A 19,841-nucleotide genomic window follows, 5' to 3' on the forward strand; every position below is an offset into this window, starting at 1 on the left:
AATGGAGTCCATCTATCCTCTTTCCTCCTAAATAGACCCCTCCACACCTGCAGGCCCAACCTGAGGCTCCTCTCCAAAAGGACAGATCCTGGGGTGAGTCTATTTCCCAGTGTTCTAAGGAGAAGACCCAGGGATTTTATTAGATTCTCAAAGAAGTCTATGATCCACAAGAGGCAAAGAGCCACCCTTGCTTCAGAGGATCAGGAGTCATTTTTGTTATGATTTGAGGTTCAGGAGACCAGTTGGGGTGAGCTTCCCTGAGGGCAAGCTCAGAAAAATCTTGGCAGCCTGATAGTCTTGGCTATTCTCTAACTCATAAATAGGATCAGCTTTATGCCAGGCATGGTACCATTTGGTGGGATGGAGGGAGGGCTTCCCTAAGCCCTGAACACCTCCTTACTTGTGCCCTAAACAGAAGATTCTCTCCAAGGCATGGCAACTCTTGCATCTTTTAGTTCAAGTTAGAGGCTCCAGATTCTCCAGAGGAAGGGAATCCCACTAAGGTACAGTGGGCTGAGGATGGCACCATTCTACGTAAGGTGGAGAGGGGGTGTGAGAAGCAGGAGGCAGGTCTAGAAACCAGGAAGTAAAAGGTGGGGGGGCTGAACCTAAACTCGATTTGCTCAGGATTTGGCAGCCAAAGGCATGGCTGAAAAGACCAATGAGGCTGTCCCCAGCCAGATGCAGAACAGGGCTTCAGATCTAGCCTTTGCTGTCTTGGCAAAGTTCTACTCCTGAGAGAGGATGAATGTGTACATGTGTTTGTGTGTGTGTACGTGTGTGTGTATGTGTGTGTGAGAGAGAGAGAGAGAGAGCGAGCTCTTCACAACTGCCTGAGCAAGGAGATGAGAACTCCCAAATGGCTAACCTGGCCATCTCTCAAATCCCACAAATCAGCAACGATACTGCTAAGGCCCCCACCCAGGGCCTGAGAATGCAGTTTTCTCCAGCAACCAGAATGGGGAATGGGCCTCCCACTCTGGGATCTACTGCTGCTGTTTGGGAAGATGGGCATAAATGAGATTTGTAGGACTGCCAAAGGGCTGTTACTCTTGAGGAGTGCTGGTGGTGGGGGGCCAGGAAGAGCAGGCAGGAGGAGAGAGAAAAGCCTGCCTGGAGAATCCCCATTAACTTCATCTTGTGATTTCATTGTCACAGCCACTCAGAACAGGTTTGGCCCTAGGGACAGGCTCTTCACCTCATGCTGTTGGACAAGACCTCACCGCCAGCCCTATTAGCAGCGAGAAAGGACTCCCTGGCTGCGCTACCGCACAGGGCATCAGTCATACTCCACCCAGCCATGTGCTCAAATGTTACCTTTGTGTCCAGTGCTCCCCCGGTAGGATTAGTGCAGTGACACTCCTTGATATTTTCAGGGCTCATTTTGAGGACTGTCATGGCAACTAACGTGATAATGCTCTTTACCCCATGGCTGGCGGATCACTAGAAACAACCAGATTGTTCACTTTAACTTGAATGTCAGCACAATTATTTTAACACCAAGTGTGTCAGGTTTGACTCCATATTCCGGAAATTAATTTTAGAGTGGCAGGGAAATAAAATGGCATACTTCTTTGAGCTTTGTTACAACACGTTCGTGCAGCAAACTGCGAAGAAAATGTAGTAATTAGAGGGTAAATTAGTCCTTGACAGACAAGCGGCTTAGAAACGCTGTGCCCTCCTCCCGAAGCCTAGCATAATGCATGCCAGTCTTTCAGAATTAGACACGCAAACCATGTGACGTTGGCAACTGCACCAAAACTACTGTCCCACTTCAAATTCTGAGGCCGGTGCTGGAACCTCCAGAGGCAGATATTAACACTGAGATCTCATTAAGAGCCAAACCCAAACAACCTCCCACCATTGCCAAAAGAGCCCACCCAGCCAAGCCCTCCACGGGGCTGGCTGCCTGACTCACTGACAGCAACTCGAAAACGAGACACGCTCCCTTCTAATTCTTAATCTGTAATCTCCATTCTCCATCTACTTCCAGACTTCGAGTTCAGATTCTAATATGCCCTTTTGCTGTCCGAACAACATGCGCAAAGCTCACGTCAATACAGGGCAGATTATATTACACCACAGTTACAAAGGCCCTCCCTCCACTGGCTGCATTTCCTTTTACCACATTTGCTCTGCCTCAAAAGGAAAGCCTGTCTGCCCACTCATGGGTGCAAAATGGATGTTCTACACTTGACTGAGAACTGGAGACCAGGGTTCTGTCAACTTTGGGCTCCATTTACTTTGACCCTTAGGAAACTCAGATGCTTTTTTGGGCTTCAATTTCCTCTTCTATAAAATCGTGGGGTTTTACTCTTCTAGCTGTAAGATTCTCCATCGCTCAGCATCTGGGTTTGCAGGTGAGGAGGTGCACCTGTGCCAACTATGTACAGGTGCAACGATCAACAGACTAGCAGGGCCACAGAAAGGAAGGCAGAGCTGGATCCTGTCTTCCTCCTCCCCACTCTGTCCCAGTATGCTGCTGAAGCTGAGGATGGAATTTCAGATTGAAATGCAGGGAAAAATAGAAATGCACTACTCACGGGCAGGGGCTGGGACTGGGACAATTGGACCAAGAACTTGGAATTCCTCAATGTGTTCAGACTTGTTTTTGTCCTGTCTTTACTCTCCAAAGATCCACACTGTCCTCTCAAAGGTGGACACGAGCTGGGGCCACCAAGCCCTTTTGACCCAGATGCCATTAACTAGCTGTGGCCTCTGGTAATCTCTTCCAAAATCAGCCGAACAGTGTCCCTACGGTCTAGTGTGTAGGTACTTGAACAGGTGGAAGAAAGGGGATAAATCAATGGCTGGCCTGCCTGGCCCTCTTCCAACAAAATGATAGTCCCTGGTCTGTTCCATTCTGCTCTGAACCTCAGGGAACAATTCTCAGGCTTAAGAAAATGGAATTTTTCAAAATCCACTTACTGGGTATTTACTGGGCAGAGCAAGCAGCAGGGTCCATGGGAGGGTAAGGCAGCTTCCCCCACCCACCTGCCAAGGAAATGGGCTGGGAGGCTCCAACTGGGCAGCGCAGAAAGGGGCACTGGCTGGGCTGGGGTCAGAGGGCAGAACTGAGTTGCCATGGTGTGAAGGAGCTCCTCTTGCAGGGGCAGAAAGAGCCTACCCTCTTTGCAGGCCAAGGAAGGAAGGGAGTAGTCTGAAGCTGGGGACTCAGGGAGGCCTAGCCCATATGGGCAAGGGAAGGTCTCCTAAACTTTGCAAAGAGCTTTTTGCTTCTTGCACCCAAACCTTCCTTAGGTCCTGTCTCTGGAAGCCTTTACTCTGGGAGCTCAGGGCCTACAGCCAGGGATGCCTCTTGCCATCCCCTCCCCTGGGGGGAATATTTTTGAACTGTTTCATATCTGATTGCTTTGCATGTTATAAAGACGTCAGATTTTAGGAGGAAACTTGAGGTTTGAAGGAAACCAGGGAGGCTCTGTGAAGCGGGAGAAAGAAGGCAACCAGAGTGGGCGGAGGGGGGTGGTTGGGGGCAGAGAAATGAGGGAACCCAACTCTTTTCCTTCTGTCCCATTTTCTTCCTCCGGAAGAAAATGCTCTTGAGGCTTCAGCAGCCCTGGGCTTGTAATTTGGGAGCAGGACCCCACAGGACTATGCACCTGCAATCTCGGCATGTAAATATCCTATAACACAAGCTACTGTTTCTTACCTCCATGGGGAACACCCTGACTAACTGCCCTGACAGCTCCATGGGGCCTTTTCTTCTTCCTTTGACACCTTTACAGACCAGAGAACAATAACAATGACACAACAAAAATAAGAAATAATAAGCATTTGCAACAAAATCTCTTCAGGTTCATTCTGATTTATGAAATTTCCCTCCTAAAAGTACTGAAGATGTTTAAAGACTTAATGCCTACAAAACCAGACTGTTTCCAATTGAGCCTTGCCATGCTTTTTTCCTGCCATACAGTTGACTGGTGCTGCCTAGGTTACCCCTCGGTGGCATTGTGAGAGGTGTATGATGGGAATTGGTTTATTGTGCTGATCCATAGTAACCAGCTCCTGTTCCTCCATCACTTATCTCCCTCCCCGGCGACATCTGGGTCGGTCTGTTCACACACTCAGCATTCTATCTGCTCCAACAAACACTCAGCCTTTTCTGCTTGGATAAGGAGATTTTTTAGTTACATCCATTATATGTGTATCAACATTTATGGCAGCAAGATAATTGCCAAAGAGCTCAGAGGATAGAGTCCTTCTTCATAATGTTCACCTCTGTCCCTTTAAAAAATCAATATTAACATCAAGTAGGACAGTGGCAGGTTCTTACATGGCTGCTCTATCCTCAAAGTTGAAAATATGATCTAAAAAACAAATTGGCTAGATTAGGAAGAAAAGAAAAGATTCAACAGTGGGTTCAGAACCCACACTCTAGTGGTGCACACGTGTGAGGACAGAAGGCCTTTTTTCTTTGAAACCTTTGCTAAATAGCTCCAAAGCAGCAGATCTGCTCTACATTAGATGAGTCCTTGGAAAGATGCCATTCTAGTGTAAAGAATTTAGATCACGTTATCTATATAGCAACCCAATGATTAGGAGGTCTGCCATCAACAGGAGTACTGGACAAGAGAACATTCGGGTTGATTTCTGATCCCTCTGTCTCTGATTCTGGGTTAGAAGTTCACACTTGCAAAAGACACAAAAAGGCGGACACTTTCCACTTTTGTATTGTTTTGATTGGCCTTCTGCAGCTTTTTTTTATTCCTCCTTCTTATCCCTTCCCTTCCAAATATCAGCCCCATTTTATCTGTCTAGTTGGTTGCCGATGACAAGGTTGAACTTGATGCTTCACTTTCCCAGAAAATGACGATTTCATTCACAAACCACAGTGTTTTAAAACTGGAAGGGACTCAGACTCAGAGGTCATGGGGTTGGAGGAGAGAAAGTATGGACTTGTCCAAGATCACTCTGCTAATTAGTGGGCAGAGCTTTCTAGAACACAAGTTTCCCAGCTCCTAGGCTAATGATCTGTGCAATGCACTGTTGTAGAAAAAAAATCAGAATCTTAAAAAAGGGGAGTTACTTCACATTGAGGCTACTTTAAAGAAGAGGCATAGTCCAGCTATTTTCAGAAGAACCAGTTGTCTAAGACCAGCTTATTCCCTTTCATAACCCCAGATAGTAATTGAGTTTCTTAGGGACCATCCATTAACAGGTGCATTTTATGCCTTTAGATGAGCAATTTAAAAGGAAAGAAAAGCCATTAAGCATGCTGGCTAAGCTAAAAAAATTCCTTTCCTTAGTAAAAAGGATTGGCAATAGTGAATCTCCTACCTTAAGATGCAGTGAATGTGTAGCCCCTACCCCACACCAGCAACAGAGTATTTCCTGGTGGAGTGTAAAAATTCAATGACGTTCCTATTTCAACCCACACATCTGTGTCACTTTCAGCGTCAGTGGCAGGAAAACAGACGAAATCACCCTTTGCTAATGATTTCCTAACATGGAATTTCCTTGTATCTCCTAAAGGCTTTCTTCTTCCAACACCAAACTGTTCCCCATCCCCCACCCCCAACACGTTGTACTGAAGGAAAACTGAAAATGGTCACGGCCGGAAGAGGATGATTTTTAAGGAGATCTTGTATGGAAAAGCTTCAGCTCTTTGTGATATTTTTAAAGGGGGAAAGAGTGCTACTTTTTTTCCGAAGCTGAACAAAACAGAGAGGTTTCCTCCAGACATCTGGAAATGTCTCAGCCCTATCTCTTTCTTTTTTCCTGCCTTTTCTGTCCCAAGTTCCACTTTGAGCAACATTCTTACTTCAGTACTGAAAGAAACACTCACACATCGCAGGCAGGTACTGGGAGAGGGCAGGGCAGCCCCCAGAGCAGGAAGCAGGCATTGGAGAACCACCAAGCACAAAGCAGTATGGTAACCCATCACTTTTCCCCTCTGGAGAATATCCTATTTAACATGCAAACTGGTCATCAAATGAAAAGAAGGCTGTTACTTTAAGGGGAAGAAGCTGATTAGCTGCTCTGGCTGGCAGCAAACAGCTGGTCTGTCCGGCAGGTTCAAGGCCATTTCAGCTTCTCTCTTATGGAGGCACCATATGTTCCATCTCGCACATCAGCAGCTTTATTTTCCAATGATCTTGCTCCAGAAGAGAAGCACAAAGGGGGGAGGAGAAGGCAGAACCAGTAGTTTACCCTTTGATTACTTTCTTGTGGCTTTAGATGCAGTTGAGATGTGTGTATGCACGTTGGGGGTGTTAACGCTTCATCTTCTACTCCAAAGACCAGAGAACAAATGTTTGACCAGCACTTATTAATAAACTCTAGAAATGGGAAGGGAGGGGAGTAGGGGAAAGATATGTAAAAAGGCACAAATAAAACGTCGACATCAGATTAAATGGAAGTGGGAGAGGCGGAGGCGGCCAGAAAGGGGGTGGAATCTGACTTCGCTTGGGAGACCCACCAGCCCGAGCTTGGGCCCCGCCCACTCTCCTCATTTGTCACTTTTTTCTTTTCAGTATTCCCTTCCCCAACAAACTCCGTGAGAGAAACAGAGCGCTTTGGGGCACAGGGGCGGAGCAGGCCGATAGAATGGCGAAAGGTTACTTCTAACATTGTATTTGACATTCCTCAGCCCAAGCCCTGGTTCTCGAAAGTTTTGGGGGGGGGGGGCAAGTAGAAGGGATAAGGACCCGCTAAATCGTTAATCTAACTAAAGCTGGCGGCTTAGTGCCAGACCCTGAGTTAGGTGCAGAAGCAGCAGGCCGGCGTGCGGTACAGAGGGGCACGCTCATCCTCACTGCCCGCCCAGGCTACAGGAACTTCGGAGGTGGCGGCTCCCACTGCCTGCGTGCCTCCAAACAAAGGGCGCTAAGAGAGTTTGAGCCCCTGAGTGTGGCGGGGCGGAGGGTGTGGCGGGAGGGCGCGGGAAGAAATGCAGCGTGTAGCCAGACGCGGGTGGCCGAAGCCTCCGAGCCGCTGCCACCGTCTCAGCCACCGGCGGGCGCGACAGCTGCCCTGATCTCCGGCGGCGAGGGGCGCCTGGTGCAAAGCGAAACCAAGGAAAGGGCGCCCCCTATGCCGGAGCCCGGCGAGCGCAACGGCGAGTCGCGTCTCCCCACCCCGCCGAGCGCTTGCCGCCTAGGGCCTCTGCGCGTGCCCGCCGGCTCGCAGTGCAGTCGACTGGATCGTCCGGGCCGCCGGGATTTAGGGTGTCCAGGGCTGACCGGCTGGGCGTGCAGCGAGGGCCCGGGGGCTGGGGCTTCCTGCGCCTTACTGGGTTCCCACAGAGGGTCCCTGAAACACAGCCCCCTCCCCCATCGCCTACTCTTGCCCTCCTGTCCCGAGCGGCTCGAAGCCACTTGGAGACAGCCGCCCCCGCCCCCTGCCTCTGCGTCCCTTTCCCCTTCCCTCTCTCCAGCCTCCTGGGAAACAAAGGGGCTTTTTATAAAGCGGATTGTTGGCGGCGGCGGCGGCGGTGGTGGGAGGGAGGGGGGATCTATAAAGACAAGAAGAGGTGGAAGGGAGGGAAGGAAAGAAGCTGCGCGGCCTCCAGGGGCCCAGAGCTGTGGTGGCGGCCGGGAAGCCCCGGCGAGTGCACAGTCGACCCCGCCCGGCCGGTGGGCACTCGGGCGGTAACCCACGCCTGCCAAGAGCTGGGCCGCGCCGCTGCGGTGCCACCCGCCAGCTCACTGCAACCGGCGAACACAATTCCCCAGCCGCCGGCCAGGGCCGCTGAGGGCCGCACAGTTCCCTGCGGGGTCTACCCGGGGAGACCCAGGCCCCCTTCCCAGCCAACTCTTTCAAAATTGGTCGGCTTCAGGGAGACTTTGCGCCTTTGTTCCAGCGCATCCGCCTCTAGTAAGCTCGGCTCGCTGGCCCTCGCAGACAATGTCCCGGAGCCGGCCTCGGTTTGCTTACCCGTAAAAGCACGTTCGCCGTGGGGACGGCGCCCCCGGGGGGCACCGTGCTGCCAAACAACAACGACAAGCCACCCCAGCAAAGAGAGTCCCTTCTCCCCACGTCCCCCAGCCACCTTGTGCTGCCGCCTGCTCACACACACCCACACTCGGGGTGCCCGGGTCAGCCGCACCCAGCTGCAGGAGCGCGGCGGGAGTGAATGCCCCAGCCTGAGGCGCGTGTTTGCCCAGGTTCCGATGGCTTCAGGGCCGAGCTTTCTGGCCCGCTAATCCTATTAGTGTCTGCTCAGTCCGAATTTAATCACGGATCAGAATCAGACGACATCTCCAGCTTTCCAGGAGGCTTCGGACACACTGCATTGGGACGGAGCCTGGCCAAGCCAACTGGCCGAGAAAAGTATTTGGCGGCGCTCCGGGGGGCTTCCCGCCCGCGCTAGCCGGCGCCTGGTGCCCAGTTCTGTCGTCTCACGGATGCTGGGGAACGTGGAGCGCGGACTCTGACGCAGGGGTGCCGGCGCTGCTCCGCAGGAACCCAGTTGGGGCTGTTTCGAGAGCACCAGCTCAGCTCCGGGCTGCTCTCCCCAGGAGTTGGCAGGAGAAGGAGTGCAGGGCAGCGGGTTCGGCGCGCACACTCCACACTCACGCTCCGAGGCGGCAAACAGCGCTGGGGCGGGGGAATCCTTCATCCAGTGGCCACTGCCTACTGGCCTGGGCTGTGGGAGCTGGCATGTGAAGGCACCGTCGCCGGTGACACCCAGGTTGCAAGCGGCTCGGGGGTGCTGGGACATAGTGGTGGCCTCCCGGTAGCCCCGCGTAGCCCAATTAGCCCGCGCAGCTTGCGCCCTTCTACCTTTCCTCCCCTGTACGTGGCTGCCCTCGCCCAATTTCAGACGCCAGATGAGCGCTGAGCCAAAGGCCGTAGTCTCCGGCGTTTCGAGCTGCGCCCAGCACTGCCGGGCCGTTCTAGAAGGGGGCGGCCGCCCGCAGCGCCAGGTGGGCCGTGTGCTCAGAGCAAACTTTAGGGTTTACCGGCTCGAAGCATCCCGGGACCCCGAACCTCAGCGATGGGGACCATAACTGGGAGCCAGAAGTGTACCCCGGACCCCCCAGAACAGTCGGACCTCCTGCTCCCGCCCTCAGCCTTACCGTGCTGCAGAGCTCCGGCGGCTGCGGGGGCAGTGTCCGAGGGGCGGGCGGCCGCCGGCGCAGGCAGCCTAGCCTCAGGCGGCCGCCTAGTAACCTAGCCCGGTTGCAGATCACCCCCTGGATAGCGGCCGGTGCCCCCGCGCCCGCCCGCCGCCGGCCGCTTCAGCTCGCGGCCAAGTTCATGCTGGCGGCGCTGCAGTGGCGGCCTCAATCTGCTCGCTCCATTCCCACCGCCCGGCTCCGCGCCGCGCGCCCGGAAGGTGGAGTTTCGGGGGTTTAAGTTACTGATAGGCATTTCTCACTGCTGTGTCACTCGGGGAGGAGGAGACACGCACGCCGCACACTCACACACCCTCACACTCACGGCGACGAGCGGCTCCTGCCTTAAAGGGGAAGCCGCGCTGCCCTGACCGCGACCCCGCCACCCTCAAGCCTGGAAACTCTAGGTTTCCACGCCGGGATGGGGCCGGGGGCAGTCAAAGCAGTGCGGCCGCCCAAGGGGCCTCCCGGGCCCTCCCACCAGTCTTTAGAGGAGAAAGCGGCCGCAGGCTGGCTTCGCTGTGGCTGCTTCATTTCTCCAGTCGACTCGAACCAGGGCAGCTGGGGAGGGATCGGAGGGGCGAAAGGGGCACCGGTGCACTCACCTTTGTTGCTTCGCACTCAGGGGAGGCTGGTCGTTGCCCTCGGCGTCAGGTGGCTCGGCCAGGCGGTGCACTGGTGGGAAGAGGCGACAGCAGGGTTACCGGAGCGCCTCCAGCAGACAGAGCCCGCCCCCGAGGGCCGCAAGCGGGGCCCAGCGCACTTGGGAAACCCACACGCCGAAGGTGGACTTTCCGCGTCTGGGGAGAGCAAGCTGGTGAGACGTCAGTGGCCGGGACACAAGAAGAGCTAGCAGGGAGAGCTGAAAGCTAGCGCTCACCAGTAACAGGGCGAGAGAGCGCTCAGGACCAGGAGACCAAGAGAGACAGGAGACTGCAGGAGACACAGAGAAGGCAGGGACTGAGAGACAGATACGGAGAGAGGCACCACCGGCGGAGATAGAGAGGTAGAGACACGATGGAGGGAGAGGAGAGGAGAGGAGAGGAGGGGAGAGGAGAGGAGAGGAGGAGAGAGGAGAGGAGAGGACAAGAGAGGAGGGGAGGAGAGAGGAGAGGAGAGGAGGGGAGGGGAGAGGAGGGAAGAGGAGGGGAGGGGAGAGGAGGGGAGGGAAGAAGAGAGGAGAGGAGGGAAGAGGAGGGGAGAGGAGAGGAGGGGACGGGAGGGGAGGGGAGAGGAGAGGAGGGGAGCGGAGGGGAGAGGAGGTGAGAGGAGAGGAGGGAATAGGAGGGGAGAGGAGAGGAGGGGAGAGAAGAGGAGGGGGACCAGAGAACAAGAGAGTGTGCAAGAGGAATGACAGATCCCCAGAGGACCCTGAAGTGTCACGGTGACCGGAACCTCACCGCAAAGTATCCTATTCAGCCCCCTCTCGCTTCCAGGTTTCACCAGAGCCTGACCCTAGGGCTAGCGGCCAGGCGCTTCTCCCTTCTCTCGGGAAGCGGCACTCACCTGCAGTGGATGGCTGCTGGGTGGGTAGCGCCAGTCCCTCCGCCCACGCATCCGCTCACCAGCTCGCGCCCTGATGGCCAAACAGACCCTCTGTGGTGGTACCGGGGACCAGGGTTCTCAGGTGGCAGTTAGTGAACTGTACCCACCACCATCCCGGCCGAGTGCCCCACTCCCCACTTCCCAGTTCCCCACCCTCTGCGCCGACGCTGTCGGCGGCGTCGCCCGCCAGTGCGCTTAGCCCAGAGTCCAGGCTCCCTGGCCAGTCTCCAGTTCCACTGGGCCAGGGCACGCGATGCTCCCGCCCATGCTGGGCTGGACTGGCTCCCTCTGCAGTTATCTATCCCAAGACGGACACCTGCGGCTTCGGCAGGAACATAGCTTCCTTGGGAACTGCTGGGCGGGCCAGTGCGCCCTGTCCACCCTCTGCCCTGGCGCTGAGTCCAGCGACTCCCCCTCCCAACTCTCCCACCTCCCTCACCTCCTCCACCTCCCGGTACTTGGCTGCACCCCTTCTCCAGGGTCCCCTCCCCGAGTGCGTTTCCTAACCTGGACTTCTCCAGGCGATGGCAGCTGCAGAGGCTGAGCACAGCCTGGGAACGCAGCGCCTGCTCCGACAGCAGCAGCCCTCAGCTCCTGTCCGCACCTCTGAGTAGCAACCTGTCACCAACACATCTGGTCACGCTCAGCGGAGCCGCAGGCCACGAATAAAGGGATGGGCCCGCCGCCCACTCGGCCCCTCCTTCCCTCCACGCCCACGCTCTCGGCCCTCGGAAAGCGCTGGGGCCCCCTCCGAGGACTCAACGAGATCCCTTCGTGGGCTACGTAGGCGTAATAAGGCTGGGCGATTGCCTCCTAGCGTTTCACGAAGTTACCTGGAGGAAGAGCAGCGTCTAGGCCCAATCGCGAGAGATTCAGCACTGCCGGGGTGCGCCTGGCCCAATGGGTCGAGGCTGGGGTTACACAGTTCGGCAAGGCATTTATGAAGGAATCCACCTTGTCTGGGTCCAGTCCTGGAAAGGGCAAGCAACCAGAAGAGGTTATTGCTCTCTGGTGACTGAACCTTACCTTCAAGGCCCTGCTGTGAGAGATAGAGTCATCTCAGGGCTGCCAGTGGTCGGGTAGAACTGCGAGGGTGTGGGGATCTGTTGAAGGAAATCTGATTAAACAAAGCTGAATGGAGAACGGCCATGCCTATCACAGAGCATTGGCAGGATGCTTTTAAAATTCTATCTGCAACCTCAAAGTGCACTAGCCAAGAAGATGGAAGGTGGATTTCTGTTCCCAGCACCTCCACTCAACCCTCGGATCACCTGTTCTCATCTTCCTCAGTTGGGCAAGTGATGCCCATTCTCCCATAGTGTCCTGAGAAGCCTGTAATATCACAACTGCACGTCTGTGTGATGGCTAACTGCCTGCTTGCCACCACCACCTGGATGGCCACTAGAAAGCACAAACTCCACATAACCTGCTGAACCGAGTTTCTGATCATCCCCCAAATGTGTCGTGCCCATAGTCTGCCACCTCAGTTCATGGCTACTCCATCCTTCATGTTGCCCAGGCTGAAGGCCCTGGGATTCTCCCTGATTCTTGTCTCTTGCTTACACTCCACAGCCAGTCCAGCAGACAGTTCTGTCCTCCGCATCACCAAAACATATCCACGATGCCACTCTTTTTTGCTCATCCATTGCTTTCCCCTCTGGGTGCCAGCTACCAGCCTCTCCCCCCAGAATTACTCCAGTAGCTGCCACACAGGCTGCCCTCATTCCTCCCTCCCTTCAGCCCTCTCCTTGCAGTCTATTCCCAATCTCTATGCCAAAAACCCCACGGTGACTCCTCATTGCACTCAAAGTAGAACTGAAGTGCTTCTAGTAGCCTCTGGGGCCCTTCAGGCACGTCCCTACCCTATCTCGATGACATCATCTTCCCTCCACTCACTCTGCTCCAGCCACACAGACCTCCCAACTTGTCCTCAACACATAGATACATTCCTGCTTTACTTAAGATCTTTGGTTTAGCTGTTCCCTTTGGCTGGAATTCACTTCCGCCAGATATCTATGGGCTGGCTCCCTCATTTCCTTTAGTCTTGACAAAAATGTCACCTGGCCACCCTATGTAACTTTTCAAAGCCCCACGCCCATCTCTGGCACTTCCTCTCCCCTTCCCAGCTTTGTTTTCTCTTTAGCGCTTACCACTACCTGACCTCCTCTATAGGTTAGATCCCAAGAGGGCAGCGGTCAGAGTCTGTTTTGTTCACTGCTGTCTTCCCAGCTCCCAGCATGATGCCTGGCATGTAGTATCTATTCAATGAATGTTAGTAGATTCTGCTTTCCTGGAACTTTTCAGGAAACTCTGGGGGCCACTGGATTATACACACCCACTGGGAAAGGGGCCCATGGATGTCATTACATTTGAAGGTAGTTCATGACCTAAACAAAGGTTAAGAAGGCTGGAGGGCAGGCAAAGAGCTTTTGTTAGCAACACAAAACCAGCCTCAGGTCATGTCACCAAGGGGCACTGTAGCCCACATGATCGGTGGCAGTCTTATAGGTGGCCACAGAGGTACACAGTGATTCCTTCGGCACTGGTGGAAAGAGGTTTCCTTGTGGTTGTCACCTAGGATATCCCAAGGTTGATGGACAAATGACAGAAGAGGCCAGAGACAGAGGCTGGGTGAAGGCTTTCTCCTCACTGAATAGGCTGGCTCTGAGAGCCAGGGCCCTTTTGTCACCCAAAATGCAAGACCAAGTCTGGAGCTCAGCAGCACATCTTCCTCCATTAACGTAGGCCTAGCCTGTGCTTTACCTGCACAACCTGTGCCCCCAATGAGGTGTTGATCATCATCTCCGTATTCCAGATGAGGAAATCAGGCACTCAGAGAGGTGGAGGCATGTGTCCTGGGGCACACAGCCCAAGAGTGGTAGAGCAGTAAAGCAATTGGGCCTCAAAGTTTGGGCCATTTCCACTTGCTATGTGACTATCCATGTTTAGTGTGTGCCGTCCTGGCCTGTGGGTCAAGGCAAGGAAAAGAATACCATGGGGTCTCAAGGAGCTGTCCTTCTCCTAGGGGAACTCCTGGTCCTTTTGCTGAGTGGTTGCTAAACAAAAAGCTGGACTTAAGCTACTGGGGTCCAGAGATACCATGGTGAGGCTAATATGAGCCCTGTCTTTGGTCTGACCCAAACCTGGAGCTCAGTGGATTTGAAAAATAAAATCACCAGCCACCTGTCATTTATAGTCATATTCCTGTGAACAGATGCCAAGTTTTCCCAAGTTCATCTGACAAATGCTGGGGCTTAACTGGGCAGCCTCTGGAATTCCGGGCGTGGCCTGCGCAGGTAGGGGCCCATGGAGAACATACATGGTGACTGGAAAGACAAAACACTTCCAGTGGCTCTATTTCTCATTACTCCCATGCTCAAAAGCCTCCTGGGGCTTCCTACGGCTAACAGCACTAAATCCCAGCATCTCAGCTTGATATGCAAGGCCCTCCATAGTGAGCACAAGTCTCTATTTACTTCTAGATTCTTTTGGTGCTTTCACACATGCTCCTGGGCCTCCAGCCTGGCTGGACTGCTTACTGGACACCTAACAATTCCTGGTTCTTCTGACTTCTGCCCCTTTGCTCATATATTTCCCACGCCAGCACTCCTGTCAAAATCTTGCCTGGGCTGAGCACAGTGGATCACACCTGTAATCCCAGCACTTTGGGAGGCCAAGGAGGGAGAATCGTTTGAGCCCAGGAGTTTGAGTCCAGCCTGGGCAAGAGAGTGAGACCCCATCTCTATTTTTTTTTAAAAAGTCCTGCCTGCCCTTCAAGGCTCATGTCAAAGGCCTCCTCCTCAGTGTAGCTCGTCCTGAGTCCCATCACAGCACAGGTACCCTCCCTCCTTTGGCCATTCTCAGCCCTAGCTATCCTTTTCTGACACCATATGCCTTTGTTCTCAGCTCTTCCTCGTTCCACAGTTTAATAGTGCCTTTTGGGGTTTCCCCAAAGCCTCCCTGATAGACTCATGGCTAATCCTTAGCTGCAGTATGCATGTTTGTGTGTGTGGGTGGGTGGGTGGTATTCAGGGTACACCTCTGGATGGCAGAATATGGATCCAGAGAGAGGAAGTGAGGTGATGGTTGTGGCCAGCACCTTCTGGCACCCCCACTTCACCTCTGATGCTCAGAGGCCATTGGCTATGCCCAACTGGAGGCTACCACCTCCACCTGCTCCCTCGGCTCCCAGACCCCTGCAGCCATGCCTCACTCAGCCAGACAGATGCCCTCAGCAAAGCCAGAGACCCCCACCCCCAAGGTTCTTGAGCTCCAGGCTCCTGGGGCATTGGCTCAGGGCTTGTGGGCTCCTAATCTGCATAGAGTCCTAACCCCAGGGAACCTGAGTTCTTTGACAACAGCATGCTAGAGGCCACAACCAACAGAAACACAGGAATAAGGATGGACAAGTGCCCTTGGGGAGGCCCAGGGTGGCGACTACCCCATGCAGAGGAAGTGCAGGGAACTTGATCTGGAAGGCAGAAGGCACTAGTGTACACCCAGGTTCTGCTGGCTCCCAGCTGTACAACCTCTTGAGCCTCACAGGTCTCATTTCCAAAATGGAGTCATAGTAGTACCGGCCTTATTGGTATATAGTTAGAGTTTTGGTTCTCTCATAGACAGGAACATCCTTGTCAAGGTGTCTACTGCATCAGTCATTAGCCCGCAGAGAAGAGGATGCTGTTATGATTCTTATCCTACATACCCTAAAAGACAAGAGGCACAAATGAAAAGTATTCGGACAAAAGCTCAGGTCTTGCAAGTACGTTCAAACACCTTGTGCTATTGTACACTCTGCAAGCACTTGATATGTCTGGCAAAAAAGGATGAGTCTGTGCCAGGTGAGGATCCAGATTGGGGCACTCACAGAGGACACATTGGAATTTTTACCCTGGTAGGGCAGAGGAGAGCCACTTGGAAACCAGTTGACTTATTTATTTTTCTAGTGTTCTTAAACAATTTCAATATTCTTCAGGATGTTGAAGAAACACAATAGAAACGAATGGGAAATTGTTAAAATATTGATTGCAATTTCCTGGTGACTTCATTGATCTAAAATATAGGAACCTTTAAGAAAAAAAAGAAGCCCTCATTAGCAAGCAAGCAGTTAATTAAGGGCTTGTAGAATGCCTTGCATTGATTTCACCATGAAGCCAGAAAACTGTGGCTACAAGTCAATTTTCTCTCCATAGTTTCTTACTTACCATGAATGCTGTTTCCAAAATGCCACAGGTAATGCTACCAAAGCCTAGATAAGGATGGGAAACGGTCATCTAAACAGAGATGGATAAACAATTTAGGGAATTAACGTAAATCCAGATGGCTGCCAGTTTCCCGTTTGCACCATGGGAAGAGGATCTATCTGATGTTCTAGGACCCTTCAGACCATTTGTAATTTTGTGACTTAAGAAACGAAAACAACACAACTCTGGCCTATGGCTGTCCTAGCAACCATCTAGGCTGCTGCTGCATCATCACCACAAGCATTCAAAAGGTTAATATGACCTAACGCCAGGAAACCAGCTAGGTTCCCCCCTCGGGCAGGCACACTCTCCAGGACATCTGGGGACAACCAGACAATGTGCTCCAGGTGACCTGGGTTTGGAAAACACAATCATATAAACAATAAAAGCAGGCCCTGTGCTTCACATCTATGAGCTCAATGAAGCCTTGCAAAAACAAATTTCAGGGCTAAGCAAACTGAAGCTCAGAGAGGTTAAGCAATTTTTCTGAGATCACACAGTTACTCACTGTGGAACCAAAATGTTGATGTTCTAGGCAGTCTGCAACTGAGTGGCCTCAAGAGTATCCTATTAACATAAAGCTCAGCAGGGAGGAGGGAACTAACATGCCCTTTGCACATGGCTAGCTCTGTGCCTGGTGCTTTGCTAGCTGGCTTGCATCACCTTGTGAGAAAGGATGGTTACATTTTCAGAAATCTTGTCAACCTGTTGATGACACATTGGTAGCCCGAAATTGGCAATGGTGGGAGTAGGCACACAACTGAAATAGGCAAAAGCTACAAATCAGGGCTGTTTGTTAAACATTTACCAACATACCATTGCACCACAGGTGTTAGAATCGGACCACCTGGTCCAAATCCTGACCCCAGCACTTACTGCGTGGCCTGGGGCAAGTTTCCTAGTTTGTAAAATGGGAGATAACAACAGTGCCCACCTCATCAGGTTGTTGCAATCGTTAATTAATCCATATAAATTACCTAGCACAGCATAAGCAATCAACTCACATTAGTTGTTGTAAACATAAGTATACTGCAACTACTACTACTACTGCTTATTATTATCATCATTATTTAGGCAGCCATCCACTTTCATTTAGAGTCCTAACTAGTCTCCTTTCCTCCAATCTTGTCCTCTCCAATACATCCTGCTCACATCCACTAGGGAAAATTTCCCAAATACAGATCCTTCCTTGCTTAAACTATTTCCTTGGCTCCCTCTAACCCTGAGGGCTAAAGTCCCACCTCCTTTGCTTGGGATATATGGTCCACCTGATCCGACCCGTCTCCAAAATACCAAAATCTGTTAGAGTTTGTTAGGGCTGCCATAACAAAGTACCACAACCTCAGGGACTTAAACAACAGACGTTTCTTGCCTCACAGTTCTAGAGGCCAGAAGTCTGAAATCAAGGTGTGTCAGCAGGGTTGGTTTCTTTTGAGAGCTGTGAGGGAAGGATCTGTCTTAGGCCTTTCTCCTTTGCTTTGATGGCCATCTTCTCCTTGTGTCTCTTCACATTGTCTTCCTTCAATGCATACCTCTATGTCCTAATTTCTCTCTTTCATAAAGAACATCAGTCATACTGAATTAGGGCCCCACCCTACTTCAATATAACCTCATCTTAACTAATTTCATCTGCAATGACCCTATTTCCAGATAAGGTCACATTTTGAGATACTGGAGCTTGAGACTTCAACATACAAATTTGGTGGGAGGACACAATTCAGCCACTAACAGACTGTCACTCCATCTCCATACCACTGAAAACCTTAGCCCATTCCAGTGCCAACTCTCAGTCCATAATCTTATCTAAATTTCATTTACATTAGATACAGGTGAGACTGAGGGTATAATTCATCCTGGAGCAATGTTTCTCTCCATTTGTGTACCTGTGAAACCAGGCAATGAGTTTTCTGCTTCCAAAATGTCGTGGTGGAACAGGCATAGGACAGACATTCCCATTCCAAGAAGGAGGAAATGGAAGGTAAAAGGAGTCATGGGTCCTGGGAAAGTCTGAAACCTAGCAGCACAAATCCCATTTGATTTTAAAGCTTGAGGATAATCCTCTTTGACTTGATGCTCTGTCCTCTGGGTTTGCCCCCTGGCCTCTACAAAGATAACTCATGTGGTGTACAGAGCAAACAAGTCATTGTTCTGAAAAACACTGTTCTTTCACACCTCCATGCTGTGTACACGTTGTTCCCTTCAGGCAGCAGGAGGCCCTCCTTTCCCTGTCACTTGGGTAGTCCTCTGAAGCCATTAAGCCTCAGCTGAAGCCTGGAGTCCCTGTATGTGAGGCCCCCTTGGAGTCCCGCTTCTCTGAGGTCCAGGAAACGGGGTTGCCCCATTTGTGAAAAGCACCTCTAGCATCTGTTACTACCTTGGCTTGTAACTGTTGATTTACCCATTTTTTCAGTAGACAATGAACTACTTGATTTTAGGCACAAGCTCTGATTTTTAGCACATCTTTGCAGAATGGGATTGGGCACAGAGCTAGTGTGCAATATACAAATGCCTGTTTCTGTGATATCCAATGCATAAAGGAGCCTTTTCTGAATACCTACTGTGTGCAGAGCATTGGACTTGGGCTGTATACTCTTCAGGAGAGAAGAGGCAAGGACAAACTCTCACATTCATCATTAGAGACAACGTATGTATCACACCTGAGAGCTGTAAGGGCCTTAGCAGCAGGTGCCAACACCTGACTTATTAACTCATTGATTGGATCATCACACCAACTCTGTGAGATACAACATAGGGTGGTGTAAAGGCAAGCAATCAGAAACCAGCCTGCTTTGAATCCAGGCTTTGGCTCTTAAACAGCTATGTGACCTTGAGCTGCTTACTCACCCACTTTGTGCTTCGGTTTCCTTATCTGTAAACTGGGACTAGCAGTGACACTTACCTCAGAGGTTGGTATGAGGATTTGGTCAGTTAACATCTTTCAGATGTTAGCTATTATTCAGATATAGCCAGGGTCTAACTCAGTATCCTAGAATCTGCTGCTGCTGCTGCTGCTGCTGCTGCTGCTGCTGCCGCTGCTGCTGCTGCTGCTGCTGCTGCAAAATGCTTGCTGAGGGCAAAGCATGCTTATCTGCTGAGCGACAGCGCTGGGCAAAATAAATCCTAAGGGCCCCTCCACCTCTCCAGTGAAGTGCTTCTGTCCTGTATGTGAAATGACTTCAGTGCACCAACAAGCAACAGGTATGTAACTACAAATAAACATGTGCATGTGGGGAGGGGGTAGGCGCCTGAAAAGCTCGTGATGCCCTGTGTCAAGTGGTGGCAGACCCATGAACAAGGTCCTGGGTTCTTGGCTCCATCCTGCAAGTGGCCCACTATGGGACCTGGGACAAGCTCCTTTCCCTTTCTGGGCTTGAGTTTCTGGCTCTATCACAAGCTTTGATCTCCCATTTCTAGCATTTTGCAGGGAGCTCCCCTCATCTGCCCTGGTAACCAGGAGACCAGTCCTGGGCTGCGGGTGGTCACCAGTTGTGTTGGAGCTGTAGCTATACCTCCAACAGCCTGCCTTGCAGCCCCATAGCATATCTGCCAGCAGGGAAACCCTGCTCCCTTGAGGGCTGAGTGTAGATGCCATTCAGTGAAATTAGTGTAATAAAACCAAAGGAAGAAAGGCAAGGATGTGGCTTGCTGCTTTTCTCTATAATCTAGGGTGTGTATCTCCCAGGCCCTTTCTCCTGAACTCAAAAGCACGTGAGGCTAGAGATGCTTTGCTCCCTGAGTGCATTCTGTCTGGGTACTTCATTACTCCCTTAATACCTCAGGAACTGGGATGTAGGCCCTTCTTGCCCGTGGGACACTGCTCAAGGCGCTTCCAAGGTGGTACTATATGGGGAATTACGGTACTAGGCAGTTGCCAGGAGGAAGAGAGTGTATGCCTTACAAGGGACTGAAATGTCCCTGCTGTTCAGAGAAAGGAGATTCACAGAATAAGGCAAAATCGATGCCTTTTGCAGTG

General features: G+C 52.0%; 1 protein-coding gene across 7 annotated transcripts in view; it reads right to left on the minus strand.

Moving 5' to 3' along the window:
- Nucleotides 1-10,111, minus strand: part of MAMLD1 (mastermind like domain containing 1) — a 137,605-nt gene extending 127,494 nt beyond the window's left edge. For 2 of the 7 annotated variants that reach the window (XM_074392009.1, XM_039464141.2), the window contains exon 1: nucleotides 9,042-9,419. The gene's annotated coding sequence lies outside the window, so the exon portion shown is untranslated. Of the gene's footprint in view, nucleotides 1-9,041; nucleotides 9,424-9,685; nucleotides 9,837-9,960 lie in introns of those variants that run through there. The other 5 variants (XM_074392008.1, XM_039464140.2, XM_074392011.1 and 2 more) reach the window with 5 other exon arrangements.
- Nucleotides 10,112-19,841: the final 9,730 nt, after the last annotated feature.

The sequence above is a fragment of the Saimiri boliviensis genome, chromosome X (assembly GCF_048565385.1).
Source record: "Saimiri boliviensis isolate mSaiBol1 chromosome X, mSaiBol1.pri, whole genome shotgun sequence".
Taxonomy (NCBI): Eukaryota; Metazoa; Chordata; class Mammalia; order Primates; family Cebidae; genus Saimiri; species Saimiri boliviensis.